Below are 26,050 nucleotides of genomic sequence, written 5' to 3' on the forward strand. Positions count from 1 at the left end.
ATTATGTGTTGTATGTTGCGTGCATGTGTTAATGTCGGTGTATAGTCATTGGTACACGGGATATAAACAGGTCTGTGTTTCACGTGTGATTTAAAATGTAGATTTATATTTAGGCACGAGGAGGGCACAAATCACTTCACGTGCTGGTTAAATATAATATGTGAGCACGGGGTTGCACAGAATTAATTCACGTGCTGGGATTCAAGTGAATAATTAATTAGTAATTGAATCCCAGCACAACAGTATATATAGATGCACATTTCTGTCACTCGGGGTTGGGTGTTCGGTGAGTGGAGAACGGGATTGGAGACGGAGGTATTTGTGTAAAGAATAATAGTTAAAATCTGCTCACCGTGTTTTGTTCGTCTGTCTGTGCACTGTCTAGTCCGTTTTGTTCGTCTATTTATTTTGGCCTCAAGTGCCGTGTGCTGTGTTTTGTTGTTTCAAACCTTTTATTTTCTGTTCTGTTTATTAAATGCTGAGCGAAAGCATTCGCTCAGCGTCACCAAACCACACATCTCTGTTGTTTTATTTCCTGCTTCTGGTCTGACGCCACCCACTCCGGCCGTCTTTGTGACAGGAAGCTATAAAAAAGGCCAACAAAATGCTCGGATATATAGTGAAAAGTGTTGAATTTAAATCAATGGAAGTAATGTTAGAACTTTACAATGCATTAGTAAGACCTAATCTAGGATACTGAGTTCAGTTCTGGTCACTTCACTACAAAAAGGATATTGCTGCTATAGAAAGAGTGCAAAGGAAAACTGCACAGTTATTGTGCAAAATGACTGTGGTGAACTTTTTTTGTGATAAACTAAGTTATATAAACTTGTATAAGTCTAGCTAAGGTATATAGATATAGATTAATATACTGTATATGTATGACTTGTGTATTAATTCTATTAAATGAGATTTTTACAGGCACTCTAATGGGAACACTTTTTGCAATGGATATTTATTTCTGTCACATTTCCATGAATACACTTATAAATATATAAGGAAACCATAAAGCTATGCTTTCTTAAAATGTCCAGTTCACATATACAAACCACAGGCAGGTCTGCCCTTACACGACTTCCTGTAGGTGTTGCGTTTAAACTTCTAATGAAACAGATGCCATTTTAACATGAAGATCTTCTGGCTGGTAATGTTTTCTCAAGGTAAGCGACCAACACTTTGCTATTTCTAACCATGGGTTGCAATTAAAGTTTTTTTTTTACTAATATGGATTTGTACATAAAATAAGTTCATTAAAATCTACATTTTAAATACTTTATTTCTCCTGCATGAAATCCATATTCTTAAAGAGTAAGAGCACGCAACATGAATGCTAACACTGTAGTGCTGTAGTTATTGATGCATGAGGGGGGCCCAGTAACCCAGTGGAACAAAGATCGGCTAAACAATTGTAATAATGCAGCTATAAAAATATGTAATAAAGTATGTTATAAACAAGAATAGTCCTTTTTTATGAAAAAATAAACTAAATAAATTCAGCGACAGGCATTTCAACTAGAAGGCTTTTTCAATTCTAGTCAATGTTTTTCTTTTAATCTCTTTTAGTTTTTCTACATTTTTTGCATTATTGATGCAAATAACATATTCTAAAAGTCTTACCACAACTACTAAGGCAAAAAACAAAACAACCAAAAAACATTTTAAAAAACTAGTACTGTGTGTTTAAAAATATATTATAATAACTTTAACCCAACCCAAACACATTTACCAGCCTATTACTGTGTGATTAAATTATATTATAATACACTTTTTGGCAATAACTTTAACAATCTTATATATGTTTATAAATGGAGCCCCAAACAAATGCGTGTTTTGTCAGAAATACAGTGGCTCTCAAAAGTATTCACCCCCTTGGACTTTTCCACATTTTATTGTGTTACAACATGGAATCAAAATGGATTTAAATAGGAGTTTTTGCCACTGATTAACACAAAAAAGTCCATAATGTCAAAGTGAAAAATAAAATCTACAAATTGTTCTAAATTAGTTACAAATACAAAACAGAAAATAATTGATTGCATAAGTATTCACCACCCTGAGTCAATATTTGGTAGAGGCACCTTTGGCAGCAATTACAGCCATGAGTCTTTTTGGGTAAGTCTCTACCAGCTTTGCACATTTGGACACTGCAGTTTTTGCCCTTCTTCTTGGCAAAATTGCTCAAGCTCCGTCAAGTTGGATGGGGACCTTTGGTGAACAGCAATTTTCAACTCTTTCCACATATTCTCAATTGGATTGAGGTCCGGGCTTTGACTGGGCCACTCCAGAACATTGACCTTTTTGTTTTTAAGCCACTCCAGTGTGGCTTTGGCTGTATGTTTGGGGTCATTGTCCTGCTGGAAGATGAATCTTCTCCCAAGTCCCAGGTCTCTTGCAGACTTCAGCAGGTTTTCCTCCAGGATTTCTCTGTACTTTGCTGCATCCATTTTGCCCTCTATCTTCACAAGCTTTCCAGGCCCTGATGCAGAGAAGCATCCCCATGGCATGATGCTGCCACCACCATGCTTCACGGTAGGGATGGTGTTCTCAGGATGATGTGCGGTGTTAGGCTTGCGCCAAACATAGCGCTTAGCGTTGGGGCCAAAAAGCTCTATTATGGTCTCATCAGACCATAGAATCTTCTTCCACTTGGTCTCAGAGTCTCCCACATGCCTTCTGGTAAACTCTAGCCGAGATTTGATGTGAGTTTTTTTCAACAATGGCTTTCTTTTTGCCACTCTCCCATAAAGGCCAGTTTTGTGAAGCACCCGGGCTATTGTTGCCGTATGCACAGTGTTTCCCAGCTCAGCCGTGGAAGACTGTAACTCCTTTAGAGTTGCCATAGGCCTCTTGGTGGCCTCCCTGACTAATGCCCTTCTCGCCCGGATACTCAGTTTTTGACAGATTCACAGTTGTGCCATATTCTCTCCATTTCTTAATAATGGACTACTGTGCTCCAGGGGATATTCAATGCCTTGGAAATGTTCTTATATCCTACCCCTGATTGGTGCTTTTGAAGAACCTTATTCCGGATTTGCTTTGAATGTTCCTTCGTCTTCATGATGTAGTTTTTGTTAGGAAATGTACTAACCAACTGTGGGACCTCCCAGAGACAGGTGTATTTAACCTGAAATCATGTGAAGCACCTTAATTGCACACAGGTGGACTCCATTCAACTAATTATGTGACTTCTAAAGACAATTGGTTGCACCAGAGCTTATTTATGTGTGTCATAGCAAAGGGGGTGAATACTTATGCAATCAATTATTTTCTGTTTTATATTTGTAATAAATTTAGAACAATGTGTTGATTTTATTTTACACTTTGACATTATGGACTTTTTTGTGTTGATCAGTGGCAAAAACTCCTAATTAAATCCATTTTGATTCCATGTTGTAACACAATAAAATGTGGAAAAGTCCAAGAGGGGTGAATACTTCTGAGAGCCACTGTAGAGGTTGTTTGGGGTATGTAGAGATCATCTTTCTACCTGACATTGTACTTTTGTTGAATGATACATGCACCTCTGCAGTTTCAGATTCTCTTCATCTCTGGGCTGATCAAACCCAAGAGATTGGCACAGTGGGTGGGAGCCTCACAATTGTGTGTCGTTATGACCGAGGACAATATGTGTTCTTCAAGAAATACTGGTGTCACGGAGAATCCGGAAACTGGTGTGACACTTTAATTGACACAGATGGTTATGTAAAAACAAATTACAATGGAAGAATTTCAAGCAGGGGCCTCTTATCAATCGAAATGAAACAGCTTAGTTTGGAAGACACAGGAACGTACTGGTGTGGGATAGACAAACCTTACGCTGATATTATGTGTGCGATAAATGTGAAGATTGTTGAAGGTACAAATCTTTCATATATAGATACTCAATGTATATTATTAATTGCCCTATTGTTGGTACTGTTGGCCATGTAATGTGTGAAAGGGGCTGTAGAAGCCCACAGTCTGCATGTTTGTGTTTTTTCCACTGCCAAGAACCTCTTCCTGTTTTTTTGAACAATCACGTCTCAATATAAGTACTTGTAAGGTTACTATGAAACATGATTGGGCCAGAAGGCAATTCTAAATGCAACATTGTATGTATAGAGTAATACAAAACAAACAAACAATTAAATAAACAAAAGCACAGAAAAAACAAACTCATTTATGAATGTGGGTTATTATATGACCCAGTTATACAATTTATCATTAGTTTTTAAGTTTGCTTTATAGTTTAGTTGTTTCGTTACAATGTATCTACAGCACACATTCATGTTGTTTTTCAGATACATTTTAAATGTCAATACATTTTCTTCACAGAGCCTGTGTCTGACCCCGTTGTCACGTTTCTCAGTTTGCCCAGTGTCTCTTGTTCCACTCTAACAATCAGCTGCCACTCTAGGTACTTGGTACAAAAGCAGTGACCCCGAGGATGTTCCCGTTCAGCTTTCTCATGCCCTCAGTTTACACTGTGAAACACTGCTTGAGTCTCAGCAACTGTCCTGCACTGCTTCCAACAGCGTGAGCAAGAAGTCAAGTGTGTTGGTGGGGGTTGACGTGATCTTGTCAGCTCAGGAGAATCACAAGTAAGTATGAAGTATGAAGTTAACTTTCACACCTGAGGCATGTTCACACACACATATACAGTATATATAGTTTGAGAAAAAGGATTATCAGGACGTAAATCAATTATCAGGACGTTTCGGACTACAAGTCCTTCATTGGCTGAATACAAAAAAACAGTGCTTTAAGAAGTTGATAAAAAAACAAACAAGTAGTCTTTTAAACAAAATTCCAGAATTGATGATGCTGTTGCTGCTGCTGATGATGATGACCTGAATAGATGATGAATAGAATGTTCATTCCAAATGGCTCCAAAGTGCCTAGTTTGAAAATAAGTTCACATTCCTTTTGTTTCATGACAGCATTAGTTCCATAGCATTGAACCATCCCACAAATTGTGATGTCTTCTATAGTGTGGTAATTTCTGTTAAAAAGTCTGGCGACAGGAAAGGTAGAGGTGTTAATTCGTATACTTCTCAGATTTTCCACGAAGCGATCAGCCAAGCGTCGTTTTGTTTCACCAATATATAGCTTGTTACATGTGATGCAGCCAATGCAATATACTATTCCTTTACTAATGCAAGTAAAAGTATCATGGATAGTAAATGAGGATTTTGCTCCCTTAACTACTGTGTTGCTGTGAATGTATTTACAAGTTGCACAACGTGACCTGTTGCATGGAAACATACCCTTAAGACTGTCCAGATTGGGTCGAATGTTACTGTGGACCAGATGTTCTCTTAGATTTTTGTCTCTTCTGTATGACATTAGAGGAGGGTTATTGAAAATAGGAGCTATAGAAGGATCATCTTGAAGAATGCTAAAATGTCTTTGTATGATGTGTTGTACTTTTTTGGTCATAGGATGATAAGTAAGAACAAGGGGAATACAATTGTTGGTATTCTGTGTTTTGGTTTTGTACAAGTACTTATTATATATATATACATATATATATATATATATATATATATATATATATACACAGTATATATATATATATATATATATACACACAGTATATATATATATATATATATATATATATATATATATATATATATATATATATATATATATATATATATACTCATATTTAATAAGCAGACTTTTTTACGCAGATCAGGAATCATACACCTGTTGGAACGGGATCACCACCAGCACGGTTCTGGGAGCATATGACGTTACAGAGGAATATACCAGTAGAAGCTCATCATTAAGCACTGGAGTCATAAAGAACCCCCCTGATGCCACTGCTTGGTAAGCTCCATCAATATTGATATTGGCGATAGCTTACTGCTACATTGGGTCATTACATTTCAAGTAGATCAAGGGGGACCCTTGTCCCTTTGCATCAATGGCTTGATGTTTTTGCTGGAAAGCCTTTGGAACAATCTTTAAAATGATAGTGATGTTATTTATCTAAGTTATCCTCCCAAAAGGAAAAAAAAGGTTTCATTACATTTGACATTTATAAGTTTCAGACAAGTTATCACCATGTGGGCTCGTGTGTTACACACACGACACCTACCCTGGAAACTTTTCACACATGTGGTTTATGTGTCATCAAACACAAATGGAGGAAACATCTCCCCAGAATTTGGTCCATTTCAGCGGGAATGACAATTATTCTAGTTTCAATAGTTCAACTAAATCTGTCACACTTTAGTGTAGGGGACTGCATATTAAGGAGTGAGAATACTCTTTGAAAGAAATATAATTTTGGACAGACAGAAGAAAACAAAGGAAAAGTCCATATGCTGATAGTTATGTGTTACAGCAGTGTATAGAAACGACCAGACATCATTTTATTCAGAAGCTATTTTAAACTAGCCTGTGATCTCACAAGGTTATTTAGATTCATACCTTCCATGTCAGAAAACAAACCAGTTGTGGGTGTTTAACACCTTTTTGGTCACAGATCTGAAGAATCAGAGGCACTTCAGACAAGCTGAAAAGAAAGATTATGTAAAAGTGGACGACAGGTTAGAAAAGAAACTAAACCAGCTGAATCATTTGATCAGTTAAAAGCTACTGTCAATCTGGCAAATGCAAACATTGCTGTTGAGGCCACAGCTCAAATAAATCCATCTCCAATGTTGGTGTTGGTCAGGAGGCTGCTGGGTAGAGAGTAGTAGAGAGATACATGCTTTGTCTTCCAGTTTTCTTTATTAAGGTGTGTTGTAAAATACCCCTTTTGCATTTACGTTAAAGAGCATTAAGAAGAAAATGGAATTTAAGAGTAGAAGGAAAGTAGAATGATAATACGAAACACATTGCAGAACGTGGGATCTTTGAATATTTGAAGACCTTACTAAATGAAATAAGCCATGCCTTATCACAGTGGTCCCCAATTATTTTCCATAGCTGGCCACTTTAAATGATGCACTGTGGAAGGGTGGTGATCAATTCACTGACACACACGGGAGACAGGAGGTTTTATTTGTAACGCCGCTCAGGCGCACTGATTTATTTTTACCTGCAGAGGGCGCTGTTGTCCATGGCCTGAATACTGGCAACAGTAAACAGGACCACGGGGTTACCAATACTGGTATACAGTCCAGTGCACATACAAGTGCTCAAAAATAATAATGAAAACAAAAGGCAAAAGAAAAAGGGGAAATAAAACACAGTAATAAACTACAAAACAAAAGTGCTGCTAAGCCGGTCAATACAGGCCTCCGACCTACGCTCCGCTATTGTCTATACACTGGGGTGGCCAGAGTTCCGCGTATACTGACACACGTCCTCTCGGGTATGTAATTATTTATTTTACTTTTTAGCTTCTTTTAAGGTAGGCTGTCTCACTCAGCCGTGCTTGCCTGCTCTTTCTTTACACTGACATCTTCTGCCACCTTCACTGGGTATGCTCCCTCCGGCCACCTGAATACACAACCAAGTGCAGTTCTTATGGGCCGAGGAATCCCCCAAGGCCCGCCTCTCAGTCATTCAGAGAGAGGGAAAGCCAACACACCCTCTTCCCCACCTCTCCGTGTCATCGCCATGACTGACAGGCGGATCTTACGAGGCTGCTGCCCTCTTCCTGCAGAACCACGCATGTCCCAGATAGTCAGCACAGATCTCCCCTGTTACATGCACATAAAGCCAAGGGCCAGGACTGAGGGGGGCTGGGAAATACATCATTCCCCAAACACAATGTTGATTACTCTGGGGATTGTTATGTTATTATAAAATATTACACATATATGAAAAACCTTTGTGTCCACTTAATATGAATAAAACAATGCATCTGAAATCAAACTTTAAATTCATAACAGATAACTACCAGGACATGTGTATATATATTGTTAAATCAAGTTTAATGATTTACAAATAAAAATGCAGTGTTTTAATATACTTTTATATAACTATGCTGCAAATATAAGATAACCCAGCATTCAAACTACAGTTTAAATTAAGTTTATACTTGTAGCGTACGATATAAGCAAGTTTAGAAGACTCACCAGTTAATGAGAAAAGTGGCAGCGGCGACTTGATGCAAGCCCTCCGAAGTCGGGATGGTAAGATGTTGTGGCAGCACGCAGGCACTGGTGAAGGTGGTTGTCTGTGATACGACTCCATGGCTGTTTTTTTTTATAAGATTCAGCGTGGAGAAGCCAGAGTCACAAAGATATGTTGAGCCAAACATGATTAACAAAAAAATTGCAAGTTTTCAGATTGATTTAAACTTGGCCTCTGGGATAACGCTGACCCAGAATACACAGGTATTGCTGTCTTACAGTCTGACTTTCAGTACCTCTGAAACGCGAAGCTCAGTCATTTCAATCTGGAGAGATCCCTCATCCAGAGTGGACAGCAGGGGTTTTGCTTCTGCAGTCCACAGTCCATCTGGAGAAACTGAAAGCGGATGACAGAGAAAAAGAAGTAGCTCACTGGAGAGCTTGAAGTCTTCGAAACGGGCCTTGAAGTTTTCAGTTAGCTTTACCATGAACTTGCGCATGTCATCATCTGCAGTGGCCACTCGGAATGAAACTGCCGATTTTCATTGTCAACTTTACACCGTTTGAAAGCCATTTCTTGAAAGCTAAGTTTTATTTTGCTTAACTGCTGTTTGAATTAATTGTTCTGCAACTGTATTATTCTCTCACGTTCCTCAAGTAGCTGTACCAACCGCACAACACTCTGCTTTTACTCTCACTGTCCTTCTCACATGATGTTAATTGGCACTTTTTTCTTCTTCTAAATAAACTTGATATCTGAACAGTGCGTGCTCCAGTAAGCTACTTATGTGATCATAAGGCGGGCCAGCAATCAAGACATCGCGGGCCTGATATATACCCGGGGCGCCTATTGGGGACCCCTGCCTTATCATTACAGCACAATGGACACACTAATGGCAGTGCTGTTTTAATTATATGTGACAAAACCTTTAAGGGTTTATCAAGTAAGAATCACAGCTTATAAATGATCTGTTTTCTGTGTGTCTTTACAGGTACATCACATGGGAAGTCGTTTGCTGGGTGCTTTTTGCAACACTCCTGGTGGTTTGCATTGTCATGCGACAGTGTTAAAGCAGGGGGGGGGGGCTTTTTTCAGGCACCTTTATGTTTCTGTGACAGGGTACACCCCGCCCCTGTGTTCATTTGTACTTTTGTTGTATTATTATGATTTAAATGTATTGTTTTGTGTTTAGAAATCAAGTGATTATTATTATTGTTTTACAGCATGGATGGGGTTAAAATTCCTCATCCAGCTAACTTGTGAGTAATGTGGCCATCTCCTAATTAATCAAGTAATTACCAATTGGGAGAGGGCCACATATATAAAAGCGAAGCAGCCTCTCCTGGTGGGTTGATGAGACTGGAGAGAGGTGTGGAGAAAGGAGACAGAAAAACAGTGAGAAAATAACAATTGCTACTCGTGCTGTCACAAGAACTATGGAGTAGCCACGGAGAGAAATAAGCAGTCTGCATCCTGCCAGCACTGAGAAATGACAAACCAAAATAAACTGTGTCTAAAATAACTTAAATCGTTTTTTTTATTATTTCTTACCAAGTATCAATAAGAATATACTTATTTGGTGGGTCAATCAATAGAGTTTTATTTAAGTAAGCTTAAAACTTAAATGTGGTAGAAAAAATAGGGGTTCAGTGTTTGTTGTATATTGGTTTTACTCTGGGTTAATGCATATTGATGTAGTGTTATACTATGTTTAAAAAAAAAAATCATTGTTTTAGAAAACAAAAAAAGAGCTGGCAAAAAAGCCATACTTTGCTAAAATTGTAAATTGTTTTTAAAATCCAAACTACCACTTGCGAATCCAACTCATGTACAAGCTTATAAACTTTGAAACATTGTTTTGTACACAAAATGTAACGTAATAATGCACTGTACCAGAAATAAACACAGAAACAACCTTCTGGAGCTTTAATAATTGTATTGATTTGTTTTACATTCCTGTACTCTACAGTCACTGGCACTACAGCACACGATACAGATGATCAATGAAGCTGCTGCACGGTCATCTTTGTTTTCCAGAGTTCCTGAATTGAGTTAATCAGCTCTAGACGTGTTTGATTAATTTAATACATCATTTTTCAAGGATTTGCATGTTGGATAGATGTTTTAGAGTTAGTTTGGTTAAAAATGTTTAGCTTTTTTTTTAAAGAATACATTCATAAAAATGAAATTGGGCTGACCAGACCACAGCAGCATGATTCTGGGAATAGGAACAATCAACATTGCTAGATGAAAGGAGTTTGAGGACGGAACTCCATTTATTTCAATGCATTTTTCAGAAGTGGTCTGGGATTCTGTCATAGTGGGTGAGCAGATCAATTATTACACCGATAAAAAAAAAAAACCTGGATTATAATCTCTAGATTTCTGATGAGGAGAATGTGAAACGCAAAGCAATGCGGCTGTAACTGATGGAACTGCCAATACTTCAAGTGCTAGGACAATCAGTCAGTATGTGGGGTTTGACTCAGTTTGATTAAATGTAAAATGTGGTAAAGGTTAACTGTTTACAATATACCACTACTGATTTTTAGGACAGCTCCGGTGTAGGGCCAGAAAGTGGTACATCGTCAGAATGTGGTACGCATACCAAAACCTGACCAGTGTAACGTCAGAAAATGGTACATTGTCAATGTTGCACAGATCACTATGAACAAGACAAACTGTAGTTCACCCACAAAATCGTATATGTTACAATGTTAGATAACCCAATGTGTTGCTCATCAGTTAAAGTCACATACATTTGCTGAATTGTGAAAAAAATGACATTAAAAAGAACTTTAAGAGCCAAACAGTACATTGCATCCCTTTCAAATGGTCATTTCCTTGTTTTCTGAGCTAAAATCATTTGGAAATGCCCAGGCAGGCGCAGTACGCAGCGTACCACTTTTTAATGCGTACCACAAAGTAACACGACACAGTACTTTGTTTTGTCATTACACCCCGGTTTCATGATTCTGATCTAAAATATTAAAGGGTTCTAAAAAATAAAACCAATTTGCTTGAATAATGTAAAGCCCACATTTCATACCTATGTTGTTTAGTAAATGATTCCAGATCTTTTTAAGTGCACCTTTTCTTTGTGTGTCGGTTTTGAAACATATACCGGGATATTAGGAAGACCGACAGCAAAATAATTAGTGCTTATTCAAATTTAAAACAGGCTGGACTACATTACTTCCAGTAGTTATGAAGTATGTGGTGTAGGCCTATGTAATTTTCACAGCAGCTCAAAAGTTAATGAAGCCACTTTCTAAATCACAGCTCCACATACATCTTAAATAAGCTCCATACTGCAAAGGCTGTAAGCATAAGAAGTATATAAAACAATAATGTTCATGAATATAATGAAACACTGCAGTCACATATGCCAAAATTGTAATGAATGTAAATATTTCTAAATACTGCAACACCATGATGCAAGACAGGCTGATTAATTTAGCCATTCTGCATGCTCACCAAGAAAGACTGGCCCTTATTGTTAATCTTAAAATAAGCAACAGATTGCATACAAAACTCTAGTGCCTACAGTGCACTAGAGTTTTGCCTACAGTAGCTAATGTGGCCTGGTCCTGCTGTAAAACTTCAATGCTCCTTAATTCAAGTTTTCTCCTGCTTGTCAGGTTTCTAGCATCATAAAAGCACTAGGAGTTTCTTGACAATTTTGAAATGTTTCTTTTTTAAGATACAATAATAGAACTTAACTCGATATTTCTACATAGTCCTATGAAAAATGTCTATACCTATTTTCAACACACAAGACTTAAAAATTCACTTCCCTCCTAACAATTTAGCTGTGGTTTAAAGGTAGCTTTTTTGTTCATATACTGTATATATTGTAAATGAACCACACCTACTCAGGTTCGTTGCCCCTTTAAAAGCAGACCCAGGACACAGAAATTGATTTTTTTAAAGCGCAGACACGCTATTTTTAATAAACACAAAACAAAATAACCAAAACAAACACCTAACTCTTTTTTGAGCACTTAACTAAAACACAGAACAGGAACTTAACTATCAAACAGGACAGCTAAGCTGTTTACCTGTAATAGAAAACCAAACAAAACAGGTTTACACTACCTTTACTTTTCCTACGCTTGTGCACACTAACAAGCGGGCTCTCCACACAGGGGGTGGGGGTGTGTGCCGAGATACTTCTGTCAAACAGATGAGAAGATCAGAGTATAGAAGATCAAGATACAGATAAAAGCAAAAGTGAGGTGCTTTTACTAGGTGACTCCATTCTACGTTTTTCACTTATAGTCCTGCTAAACAGGACTGTTACTTGTCTCCCTGGTGCGAGAGTCAAAGACATTGAATTAAGAGTGGACAGCCTTATAATAACAAGCCTGTGATTGTCGTGCATGTTCGAACCAATTCCCATCACATCAATTCCCAATCAATCAATTTATGTCTAGCATTATTTAATACAAGATCTTTATCCAATAAAGCTCCCCTAATGAACAGAAACGTGGCTACATGCTGACAAAAGTGCGTCACTGATAGAGGCATCTCCCCCAATCTATACATTGTTTCAGAAGCACACCTTGGTGGGCGGGTGGGGGCTGGCTTCCATTCACTGCTCTAATTATAATGTAACACAAAATATTACTGAAAGTTATTGCTCTTTTGAATCATTAGTAATAACCTTAACTTTAAAAGGTCAATCACTGGTGATTAGTATAATTATTTACCATCTGCCCAAGTCCAACCTACCTTTTATCACATCATTTGCTGATTTCCTCGCTATGCTAAATATGACAGGGTCCAAAATAAGTGGGATTTTGAAGGCTCCTAATTCCCTAGATTATGTTCAGCATGTTAAAGGACCTGCTCACAGTTATGGCCATACTTTAGTCAGTATTAACGATTGATTTAAATTGGTGTGAAGTGATGGAAATGGTGTTCGAAACTGGTGTAGGTACTGTAGGACTGCAGAACAGGTTAATTATTATTATTATTATTATTATTATTATTATTATTATTATTATTATTTATTTATTTATTTCTTAGCAGACGCCCTTATCCAGGGCGACTTACAATCGTAAACAAATACATTTCAAGAATCACAGTGCAAGTAATAATACAATTAAGAGCAAGATAAATACAATGATGAATACAATGACTTTGGTTCAAGTAAGTACAAGTGTGACAAAATACAATTCAATAATACAGCAGATAACAGTGTCAGTGATAGTTACATCAGGATATAATTAAATACAAAATACTACAGATTAAACACTTGGCAGATTATAGTACTCTGAAGTACAGGATTACATGCAGTAAAATAGGGGGCAGATAAGAGCAAGTAAAGTGCATTTAAGGAAGGGTCCCAAGGGAAAAACAGAGGAGTTCTACAGGTGCTTTCTGAAGAGGTGAGTCTTGAGGAGGCGCCGGAATGTGGTCAGGGACTGGGCAGTCCTAACATCTGTGGGATGGTCATTCTACCACCTCGGGGCGAGGGTGGAGAAGGAGCGGGCTCTGGAGGCAGGGGAGCGTAGAGGAGGTAGAGCCAGTCTTCTAGTGCAGGCGGAGCGGAGAGATCCAGTGGGGGTGTAGGGAGAGATGAGGGTCTGGAGGTAGCTGGGTGCAGTCTGGTCAAGGCATCTGTAGGCTAGTACAAGAGTCTTGAACTGGATACGAGCGGTGATCGGGAGCCAGTGGAGTGAGAGGAGTAGTGGAGTTGCATGGGAGAAGCGAGGCAGAGAGAACACTAGGCGAGCAGCGGAGTTCTGAATGAGCTGGAGCGGACGGGTGGCGGACGCAGGGAGGCCAGCCAGGAGGGAGTTGCAGTAGTCTAGGCGGGAGAGTACCAAGTCCTGGACCAGGAGCTGGGTGGCATAGTTGGTGAGGAAGGGTCGGATTCTACGGATATTGCTTAGGAAAAATCGGCAAGTTCGTGCCAGAGTGGAGATGTGATGGGAATAAGAGAGGCAGGGGTCCAGGGTGACGCAGAGGTTCTTAGCGGAGGAAGAGGGAGAGTGTGGTAGATTCCAGAGGAACAGAGATAGAGAGATCAGAGGAGGGGGAGGAGGAGGAGGGAAAGAAAAGGAGGTCAGATTTAGAGAGGTTGAGTTTGAGGTGATGCGAGTGCATCCAGGAGGAAATAGCAGACAGACAGGTAGAGATACGGGAGGGGATGGTGGAGTCAGAGGTGGGGAAGGAGAGGAAAATCTGAGCATCATCAGCATAGAAATGGTATGAGAAACCATAGGATGCGATGAGTGAGCCCAGGGAGCGGGTGTAGAGAGAGAACAGGAGAGGACCCAAGACTGACCATTGGGGGACTCCTGTTGAGAGAGGGCGAGGAGTGGAGGTTGTTCCACGCCAGGTCACCTGGTAAGTGCGGTTAGAGAGGTAGGAGGAGAACCAGGCCAGAGCAGTGCCAGAGATTCCAAGGTCAGCGAGACAGGATAGTAGAATAGAGTGATCGACAGTGTCAAAGGCAGAAGAGAGGTCGAGGAGAATTAGGACAGAGGAGAGAGAGGCAGCTCGGGCAGAGTTTAGTGAGTTGGTGACAGACAGGAGGGCGGTTTCAGTGGAGTGAGCAGCACGGAAGCCAGATTGGAGAGGGTCGAGCAGAGAGTGGTTGGACAGGAAAGCAGTGAGCTGGCAGTGTACAGTTCGCTGGAGGGTTTTGGAGAGGAAGGGTAGGAGGGAGACAGGATGGTAGCTCTGGAGGAAGGTGGGGTTGAGGGTAAGTTTTTTGAGGAGGGGAGTGATAGAGGCTTTTTTGAAGGCAGAGGGAAAGAGACCAGAAAGGAGAGAGGTGTTGAGAAGGGAGTAGATGAAGGGAAGTAGAGCAGGAGCAGCAGCTTGAAAGAGGTGAATGGGGAGGGGGTCCAGGGCACACGTGGTGGGTTTGTGACCCTGGAGCAAGGAGGAGAGGTCAGAGTCTGAGAGGGGCGAGAAGGTGGAGAAGGAGGGTGAGTTAGTAGGGGATGCAGTGGGTGTAGGGGTTGGAGCAGGAGGGGGTGCTGGGGAGGGAGAGGTGTTAAAGAGTTTGCGGATATCTGAGATTTTAGAAGAGAAGAAGGAGGCAAAGTCGTCAGGGGAGATAGAGAAGGGAGGAGGAGGGGGGGAGGGTTTAGGAGGGAGGAGAAGGTAGAGAATAGTTTACGTGGGTTGTTAGAGGAGGCTTGGATTACAGATTGGAAATAAGCACATTTAGCAGAGGAGAGAGTAGAGGAGAAGGAGGAGAGGAGAGTGCGGTAAAGGTCTAAGGCAGCAGGGAGTTTGGTTAACAGATTTAAAGGTTAAAAACAAACAAATAAAAAAAAACGTGCAGCTTGTTGTCCTGACTGTTTTTCTAATTTTCTTAAATAGGCATAACATGTTTTAAAGTACAAGCTAGTGCTGTGTTAAACTTCATTTATTTGGCCATCTTATGTTGGGGGGAAAAGAAAAAAGTCAAATATATATGTAGCATCCCTGAGTGGTTTCGGGTCTGTTTTGTGATATAAATTATTATACAGTACAAGTTCTCAAAAAGACGCAGGAGAGTGAATCTGGTTTACAGCTTTTATTTATTTGAGACACACAGAAACAATGACGTACAGAGCCCTCACCATGTATTATTCATTTCATTTTTCTGTGCTTATTTTTTAGCTATTTTTGAGTTTTATGTAAATAGTTTTTTTGGGGGGCTTTCACTTTTTATATACTGTATGAAATAATTGTTTTCCAAAATGCTTGGCCGTTTTTTTCTGTCAATATGTATAGTAACTCGACAGTACTTGCACACTTAAGTTGTACCTTCTTTCCTCTGCTGTCTTCCACAATGAAATCTTTATGGTCACGGGCGAAATCCTTATGGTCACGGGCACAGTATACAGAACGAATCAATGATATGTCAGGAAGCAGAGACACGATGAAGTCAGCGTGACCATTTCCAGTGTTTTTCCGTTGTTTTATTGGCTTTATTCATTTATATTGTGTGTAGTATGTTGTGTATGTGTATTATGAAAGCATATAGTAAAAATAACATTAAAGTATAAACCTGTATGCTAAGGGTACGCAGATGATAGGTCTGGAAGGGGGTACGGTTGGGAATCATTGCTTTTAGAACTAGTCATCACTCGTGGCTTAACAGTTCACAACCTGTCAGTGTTAGATCTAACCATCTCCAATCATCTTGCTATTCTTTTTGAGACCAATCTACCTCTGCTCACCCAAACTGCTCTGCTGCGTACTGTTAAAAAACATGTAATAAATCAGGGCTCGACACTAATGGTTGCTTGGGGCAACCAAAATTCAGCCTTAGGCAACTTGAAAATGGAGTCATAGAGAATTAGTTGCCCGAGCTGGGCAACCACAATTTTGTTCATTATCAGATCAGAACCTGTCTAAATATAAAAACAAAACTTAAATGGACTTCTACTGTTCCTCTCTTTCTCCCCACGTGGACGATCTGATGGATAATCTGATTCGATTAGACGTGCATGACATTGACAGTAACACAACGTTCTCACCGTTATCTATATAAACTGTCCGGTTCGCCCAGTATAACCGAGTATGTAAAAAGTCAGAAGAGGCTTTTTCAATTTAGATTCATCCCTTCCAAAAAAACGAAGGAAAGCGGCGATCAACAAGAGGACTGTATCCCCTCGACATCATCAGTCTCTGCTGTGCCACAGGCTGCCGGTAAAGGGGATGCGGCGATTTCGTATGAGGGTATCACGTTCGAGTCTTATGAAGATAAAACTCAGGAGGGAACAGTACTCCTAGTGGTTAATTGTCATGCAATGGGCCCGAGTGAAATGAATACAGTGAATCCACTAAACATAATGAAAGACAAACACAGACACGATACTTGTATTTAGGATAACAATCTCCTTTCGAGAGACTATATTTAATGAAGCACAACAATGATAATATTACAATGTTTTTAACAATGTTTTATCTGAAACGTTTCCTAATTAGGAGTATTACTGCCACAATAATACAAGTGTTTCACGACTTAAGTTTCTAACACTGTTTTATCATGTTTGAAAAATATCATACAAGTATTAAAGAACAATTGAATGAGAACCAATTAAAACCAGTCACTGCTTTCAGTCAGGCATACTAACCTAACTAAACCGCTTTACATCATGGCTGTATTAAATCTGCTCATCTATAGTTCAGGCAATGAATACATGCTTACCCTCCTCTGAGGTGCAATTGATTCAGAGCGGCTTGGTGATGTCAGTCAGTAGGTAAAGGCTTTTCAGGCTTTTTCAGCTGCGGGTTTCGAACAGGGCCTCGCAACTCCTTTCTATTCTTTACCTCACACGGGCATCCCAAAGGCCCTGCTTTTCTGTCCACTTTCCCAGCGGTCCAGCAGGCCCCTGCGTCCTTCTCTTTCCCAGGCTCGCAGCAAGCTCCTGCATTTCTTCCTTCCATGTTGGGTTCCCAGCAAGCCCCCCCAGCAGGTTTCGCGTTCCCACCTCAGCCGGGCCCAGCTCTCCTTTCCTCTTCTTTCCCCATGGCTATGGGCGTCCAACAGGCCCCCATAGCTGCTCCCTCCTACTACCCCGCATTCCCAGCCGGCACCCCTCAAGTCTCCCCAGTGCTCCAGTTTTTCGATAACCACCCTTTACTTCCTCCCTCCGCAGTGTCCGTTTTCTTTAAAACATGCCGTGGCCCGGCCTCCTCCTGGAAATGCTTGGATTTACAACCCCAAGCCTGTGTCCCTTTCCCTACGCAACCAGATTTTAGCAGGTATCCGGCTCCTAGCCTGCTCCATGTGCGGTTCCACTGCTTACCCACCATTTCCTGCTCCCTCGCTGAAACTCCACCCCGTTCCCTCATATCCCTCTCTCGCAATCCTTCTCCTTCCTCCCTCCCATGCATTTCCCCCTCTTCCTTCATCCCTTCCAGATCAAAAGATGGTCAGGGCCGCAACATTTTCAACAAAGAAGCCTGCTCCTATTCTTCCTGCCATTTCCTTCACATTTGCAGCCACTGCAGGGAAGCCCATTTGTGATTAATTTGTCCACGCAAGCACAAAAAATCAGCTGAATTTCAAAAAACACAGATCTAATACTGCCAATGCACCTACATCACCCTTGTCAAATGACTAGTTAGTTGTTTTGGGGGATTATTAAGGTTATGTTAAAACATATATGTAGATCTTAAAAATGTTTTATTCAAATATGCTGTCAGCGTTAGTAGCCTGCCTGGAGGAAGGGCAATCGGATCAGCCATGGATTCCCAGAGGTTTATTTCACAGACTTGGGTTTTGTTTTCCTCTCCCGCGCGCTGACGATCCTTGTTAAAGGTTTGGCTAAACCTTCAAGGGGGATATATCCAGTACTACTCGCGGCATTGAGACATGCTTGTTCTTTTTGGGAGTCTCCGCTTCGTCCAGTCGGCCAGGCAGCGAGCCCTCAAACCAAGATAGGTTTGATGCCAAAACAAGAGGCTGTGTGGTCCAGTGGTTAAAGAAAAGGGCTTGTAACCACAAGGTCCCGGGTTCAAATCCCACCTCAAACACTGACTCATTGTGTGACCCTAAGCAAGTCACTTAACCTCCTTGTGCTCTGTCTTTCAGGTGAGACGTAGTTGTAAGTGACTCTGCAGCTGATGCACAGTTCACACACCCTAGTCCCTGTAAGACGCCTTGGATAAAGGCGTCTGCTAAATAAACAAATAACATTTGTGTATATATATATATATAATAGGGATGGGAATTTTAAACGTTTAAACGTATAAACTCTAAAGAAGTGGTAAAAAGTTTAATAATATGCTAGACGTATAAACGGTCACATGACAAATGTCACCAAATGCATATTTTTGTATGCATTAATTTTAGTAATTTATCATCAGTAGTCCATCGCTCATGAGACTGCTCTAGTGCCACAGTAAGGGCAGATATTCTAAAAAGGAAGGGGTTTGGCATTGCCTCCAAGTAGCTTTTCTAATTGGTGCAACAGAAAGATTGACACTGGGGCGGGTTTTATTCTCGGTCAGTCTGGTGCTTCATTGGTGCACTGTGTGTGTTCATGCTGTAGTAGGTGTGGTTTAGTATCAATTCCACGGCAGGGTAATAACGTCAATGACAAGCGGTTTTTCTGAGTTTGTTCTATATTTAAAATGGCATCTCTAAACAAAGGAAGCCATGTTTGGAAGTATTTTGAGGAACCGGACGAGAAAACCGTGGTATGTTAATTATGCCAAACAAAATTGCCCTACCACAAAAACACAAGTTCAGTGCTTCACAGATGAAAACATTCAGAATTATTGTGGATGGAGTTACTAAAAAACTTACTAAACTTTACTAAAAAAAAAAAAAAAAGTGCTACAGCTGTTCATACAAAACTGGATATGTGAATTTGAATACTTTACTTTATTTAGTAATACTTGACCATATACAATGACTTAATATATTAATTGATTGTGTGTTAATTTGGCATTTAAAATAGGACTTGTGGCAATGTTTGGGAGGTTTATGTACACAAGTACAGTATGCAGAGGAGAGTGGCGTTTGATTCGAGTACTCGGAAATTGTAATGTTCAAGTACTCGTCTCGAGCAACAAAAGATCTAAAAAATCCCACTGCTACTATCAAAGACCGCAAACTTTTAATTGAAAAAAACTTTTTTTCAATTGTAAGCACAACTCGCTTTCGCTTTCCTGTAGCCATTTTGCATTAGTGCTGTACAGTGAGTGATGTTCGTCTCTTTTAATTTTTTTTTTTAAACCATATCATTTTGGGGAAAAGTTACTTGCAAAAAAATAAATAATAAAAAAAAAACATAATAGGTTCCTGTTTTTATGTTGTTAAATGAACCTTTAAGAAACACACTATTCTAAAAAATATTATACTATCCAAAAATGTGTTCAATATGTATATAATATATAGTTATTAAAATACTAACCAGGGCTGTCAGTATCAGCATGTAATATTAAAAGTGTGTGTGTGTGTGTGTGTGTGTGTGTGTGTGTGTGCGTATGTGGATATTTTTTAAAAGTTTGACCGCTGACATTGCAAAGAATTTAAACGTTCATTAAAAATTACCAAAAGCACATCCCTAATATCTAACATACTTCTGTGTATTTTTGCATAGTCTGTGCTACAACATGTTGTGATTGGTGTTTGTCCCGAACTACTGAATTGTTGTTTAGTGTTCTTGTAATTCAATTCTGGAGTTGCAATTCCTGAATTGTACAGCAGATAGCACCAGTTTTGTGTATTACTGATGCAACTGCAGCGCTAGTTATACAATGCCAGTATGAAGCATTGACACCAAACTTCTTTCTATGGTCATTCTGTCTATGGAACACACTTTGCTGCAGATTTTCACCTCCGCCTGCCCTGAAGGAATTCACTGAGGTGATAATCATTGAGGAATGGTCACCTACCCCCAGTGCACGAGCATCCATCTCAAATCAGTGCACGCTACTGACAGTGTTATTGAAGGTGTTTCAGAGCCAATTCCTATACATCCAGGAGGAGTACCATTTCTAATGAGAACTCCAAACTGGTCCTCAGAAGTGCAGCTGAATTATTGAATTCCATTGAGATCATTATTTATGCATGACCTATTTGCAGTGTGAAGAAAGCTAGAGTAGTGAAAGTGCTGACCTGACACCCTCCAGACCCCAGACATTATTCAGTTCAGTGTATAATGAATGGGAAGATCTAAAAGTAGCACAAGAGTATTGCCTCAGTTTTAACAGCGGCCCATCACATGGCTCATTGGTGTTCAGAGTGATCAGATTCAACTCTGCTGAGAAAGGAAGAGCAACAGCAATGGCATGTATCCATCAATCATCCATAATGCCTGATAACCAATCACCTTCAAGGATTTGTCAAAACAGCTACACCTCATATTGTGTAATAACACTATGTAACACAATTTTTGTTCCTGGGTAGTAAGTGTTATTTCCTAATTGCTTATGCCTCAAAAGTATAGAAAATGGCTATTATTCCCCACAAACTTTGCTTTTGTGACCAGGACAGTGATATTTTGAAATTTACCTATTTTCCAGAACATTCCAGATAGATTCAGTGCTGAGTAAACTTGGAGTAACTTATTATTATTATTATTATTATTATTATTATTATTATTATTTATTTCTTAGCAGACGCCCTTATCCAGGGCGACTTACAATTGTTACAAGATATCACATTATTTTTTTACACATTATTTTTTACATACAATTACCCATTTATACAGTTGGGTTTTTACTGGAGCAATTTTAGGTAAAGTACCTTGCTCAAGGGTACAACAGCAGTGTCCTCCACTGGGGATTGAACCCATGACCCTCTGGTCTGGAGTCCAGAGCCCTAACCACTACTCCACACTGCTGCCCTTCTAGAACTTTCTAGAACTTTCCAGTAATATAAATAGTAGTATAAATACAGGGGCCTTAAGCTCACCAGTTCAGTTTAGTTCCAGCTGCCTAAGTGGATACATATCTGCATTTTTCTGAGATGGCATCAAGAGGCTGCAAGCATCCGGCAGACGCATTTTGCTATGTCTGCGGCCAATTTATCAAGACAAGAGCGAAAAAGTACTCCGTGGAAGCATCTGCTAAGATGTGTGAGGCCTACAAGGCATATTTCGACATGCCTGTCGGGGATCAAGACAAACCCTGGGCACCTCATTTCACCTGCGAGCACTGCAAAAAAAAAACTCTGGAAGGTAAGATGGACAATTGTTGCTCGGAATTTTATGTTATAAAATTTGTTAATTTTTAAAATTGTAAAAGTTTTTAATTTTAAAATGTTTTACAATTTTCAATCTTATTGAAAAAATATATCATATATGAAAAATGTTGCGAGAATCTCTTACACATTAGTCATGGGTGAAATAAATGTATTTTTGTAGGATGGTACAGAGGGGAAAAGAGAGCCATGAAGTTCGCTATCCCAAGAATTTGGCAACTGCTACTTCTGCATGGTGGACCCTTCCAAACATCGGACTGGCAAGAATGCACCTGCTATCACGTATCCGGACCTGAGTTTTACTGCCTTGACTCCCTCAGAAATATATTATTATTTATTTCTTAGCAGACGCCCTTATCCAGGGTGTCTTACAATTGTTATAAGATAATCACATTATTTTTACATACAATTACATTATTTTTACACATTATTTGTACATACAATTATCCATTTATAAAGTTGGGTTTTTACTGGCGCAATCTAGGTAAAGTACCTTGCTCAAGGGTACAGCAGCAGTGTCCCCCAACAGGGATTGAACCCACGACCCTCCGGTCAAGAGTCCAGAGCCCTAACCCCTAACCACTACTCCACACTGCTGCCCCTATACTGTAATACTACTGAGCAGGAGCATGCAGCACGTGCCCAACATAAACGTTAATGCTAATTTAAACTCCATCACTCATGCTTCAGGTAAAGTAGTGTAACATGGATTTATTTTTCTTCCCATGAAAATTTGGAAACGAACGTGTTGGATGTGTATACTTTAATGCATAACATCGGTGTTAAGCTGTATTATATAAATGATTGCCAAATAAGGTAAAAGGGCGCAAAATGTACTTGACGCTGATTGGTTGAGCATGTAAAATAAATAGAGGGGGACTGCAGCTTTATGAGAGTCCACCAGTGAGCAGAGTGACGGAAGGTTGTGAGGCTGCATCCTGAAATAAACATTGTTTCTGATTTTAATTACACAACCGTCTTCAGTTTCCTTTTATTGTTTAGAAGTAATCAGCTTATTAAGCAGTCCTTTCCCAGATCTATTTTACCTGTTAGACCTCTACACAATGCAGACACAACAGAAAGCATGCCCTTTTATGAGTTTCACCCAGGAAAATAATAGACCCATCACAACGCCTCAAACAGAGGTGGTGTTTATAACCTCGGCTTTGTAAACCGTGGAAAATACAGCCGCTATTCCGGGGCTGCAGGTAACATAAACTGCGTAACGGGACAGACACATAAACAACTCCAATAACCGCTTCCACATTATACTGCTTACAGTCATGAATAATAGAAGACGAATCAGTCAAGTAGCCTATTAATACGTCACTAATGACCACCTGCACCGGGTTGTGTTTCTGCACTTCGCAGTTGGCGTTTGGGGGATATGTATCACAAAGAAAGCAAGTCTCGAGGGTAACAATTATAAGCTAAACTGAAGCACAGCGTTTCCTACTTTATAGTTAAAGGTGTACTATTCATACCATTCTCAACCTTTGTTTTGTCATAGCATCAAACTACGAGACACAGACCTAGACTGCATCTACACTGTGACTAAATGATTATAAACCAAACCTAAACTGGCACACAAGCAGGAAGCTTTACATTGTAGTATTTAACATGTTTGTATATGCTTTGTGATACTGTATTGCTGTAGCCTGATGCTATTATTTGTACTCATTGAGTATAGACTGTGATGTCATTTATAGGTGGATAAAGAATTCCAAGTAATCACAGCACACACCTGACTGGTTATTTTAATCCCATACATACAGTCCACTTGGAATTAGACCGTTTTCATGATGGACACCTAATTGAAGCTCTTGTACATTACATGTTTATAAAATGTGTTCCTTTGTAGTGCTGCCTTTTACACATATTTAACAATTAAAGTGAACACATAGCGTTAAAGTGTCTTTAGCATTGCATTTTGTTTCCACTTAACTTCTTCTTTCATTTGTTTTTCATCTACTACTCTTTGAAGAGCAGGCTTCGGATTCTCACCACATAATAAAAAATAAGCTTCTGGCTTGTTTTGCAGCAGTGTTCAGTTCAACAGCAGATGGCGCTCTGTCTCTACCATACAGAGCTCCTTCAGGCTGCATACAAGACTGGCTTCTGCAACATACAAGACTAAGGGAAGTCACATACTGTAGATGTACTGAAAGCATGTGCATGTATGTATGTGTGTGCATTCAGATTCAACGATCAATTGTTATCTCATTCAATGTAACTATCAGATACAGACACGTACAAGTCAATTAAAAGAATTGCAGAACATTTTCAGATGCTCTAGGTACATTTTAAAACATCCTAATTTGCCAATATCTTCCAATATATTCCAGGAACAAAAGACCCTGTAAAGGTGAAAACGTAGGTTAAATGCATTAACAAATTCACAAATTCACCAGAAATGTGTGCTTTTGTCTTCTTTTCCAAGTTCAATACTGTAGCGTGCTAAGAGCTAGCTCAGCGTGTACCTGGCCTGCTGTGCAGGGACCTCGTGTTCCAGTGCACGAAAAACGGATGGTATGATCATACTTCAACATCAAAAAATAATTTGTGGAAGAATGGCAGTTGAGCGGGAGAAGCAAACAGTGTTTCCGAGACTGCCACAGTAGACACCATTGCTACTCTGTATAACATTCATAGGAGCAGTCATTTGTTTTAGAGTTTGGTCCCAGTGCACCTACTACAAAGGAAGATTTCTCAGTCGCAAATTATCATATTTTGGGCATTGCAACTGACGTATCAGGTGCTGAGGTTAAAGCAATGTGCTGAAATACACAGCAATGTGCTGAAGTACACAGCAATGTGCTGAAGTACACAGCAATGTGCTGAAGTACACAGCAATGTGCTGAAGTACACAGCAATGTGCTGAAGTTACATCAATGTGCTGAAGTTACATCAGTGTGCTGAAGTACACAGCAATGTGCTGAAGTACACAGCAATGTGCTGAAGTTACATCAGTGTGCTGAAGTACACAGCAATGTGCTGAAGTTACATCAGTGTGCTCAAGTACACAGCAATGTGCTGAAGTTACATCAGTGTGCTGAAGTACACAGCAATGTGCTGAAGTTACATCAGTGTGCTGAAGTACACAGCAATGTGCTGAAGTTACATCAGTGTGCTGAAGTACACAGTAATGTGCTGAAGTTACATCAGTGTGCTGAAGTACACAGCAATGTGCTGAAGTTACATCAGTGTGCTGAAGTACACAGCAATGTGCTGAAGTACACAGCAATGTGCTGAAGTACACAGCAATGTGCTGAAGTTACATCAGTGTGCTGAAGTACACAGCAATGTGCTGAAGTACACAGCAATGTGCTGAAGTACACAGCAATGTGCTGAAGTTACATCAGTGTGCTGAAGTACACAGTAATGTGCTGAAGTACACAGCAATGCGCTGAAGTTACATCAGTGTGCTGAAGTACACAGTAATGTGCTGAAGTTACATCAGTGTGCTGAAGTACACAGCAATGTGCTGAAGTTACATCAGTGTGCTGAAGTACACAGTAATGTGCTGAAGCACACAGCAATGTGCTGAAGTTACATCAGTGTGCTGAAGTACACAGCAATGTGCTTAAGTTACATCAATGTTCTGAAGCACACAGCAATGTGCTGAAGTTACATCAGTGTGCTGAAGTACACAGCAATGTGCTGAAGTTACATCAATGTGCTGAAGTTACAGCAATGTGCTGAAGTACACAGCAATGTGCTCAAGTTACATCAAAGCGTTGTTTATTTGCCATTCATGATTTCAGACTAAAGTGAATAATTCATTTCAAACATTTGACTTTCCTCAACCAAAAAATAACTCCCTGAGAAACCAAGCTCTGTATATTTAAATTGAAAAAAGACCATATTTTATATTTATCTGTATTTATATAGATCCATCCAGGGTTAACCAGTTTAAAATATCACAAGCTGTTTGTAAACTAAACTGTTTCATACCTTGAATCACAGCTTAAAGCACTACACAATTCAACTATCCAATCCTTGGTCTAAAGTAATTTTACTCCATCCATGAAACATGCGTTCTATATTTGTATTCTCAGGCACATCAGCTCATAGTGTTTAATATTGTATATTTTTGCTTCAGATCAGGTGGTTGCTGTGTAATGTTTTTTGGTAAACAATTTTCCAGGACAATCTTTTGGCATTCATTCACTACCAATATTTACATTGAAGACACTGGATAGAGACACTAAATGAAAACTGACATAAAGCCAATACACTCTCCTGTGGGATGAGAGCTGTCACACCTTGTCAAGCGGAGGTGATAGTTTGAGAGCAATGGTAAAGGAATCACTGCAAGGAAATGCACCCCTCCCTGCAACAGCTTACCATGACAACCTCATA

The 26,050-nt window shown here is 39.7% G+C and overlaps 1 long non-coding RNA gene across 1 annotated transcript; it reads left to right on the plus strand.

The window, feature by feature from the left end:
* The first annotated feature begins 3,486 nt into the window (after nucleotides 1-3,486).
* On the plus strand, nucleotides 3,487-9,925 carry LOC117416301 (uncharacterized). Its single transcript, XR_004546538.3, has 4 exons — nucleotides 3,487-3,856; nucleotides 4,315-4,580; nucleotides 5,676-5,814; nucleotides 9,008-9,925. It is a non-coding gene; the product is annotated as an uncharacterized LOC117416301 (long non-coding RNA).
* Nucleotides 9,926-26,050: the final 16,125 nt, after the last annotated feature.

Source organism: Acipenser ruthenus, chromosome 30 (assembly GCF_902713425.1).
Source record: "Acipenser ruthenus chromosome 30, fAciRut3.2 maternal haplotype, whole genome shotgun sequence".
In the NCBI taxonomy this organism is placed as follows: Eukaryota; Metazoa; Chordata; class Actinopteri; order Acipenseriformes; family Acipenseridae; genus Acipenser; species Acipenser ruthenus.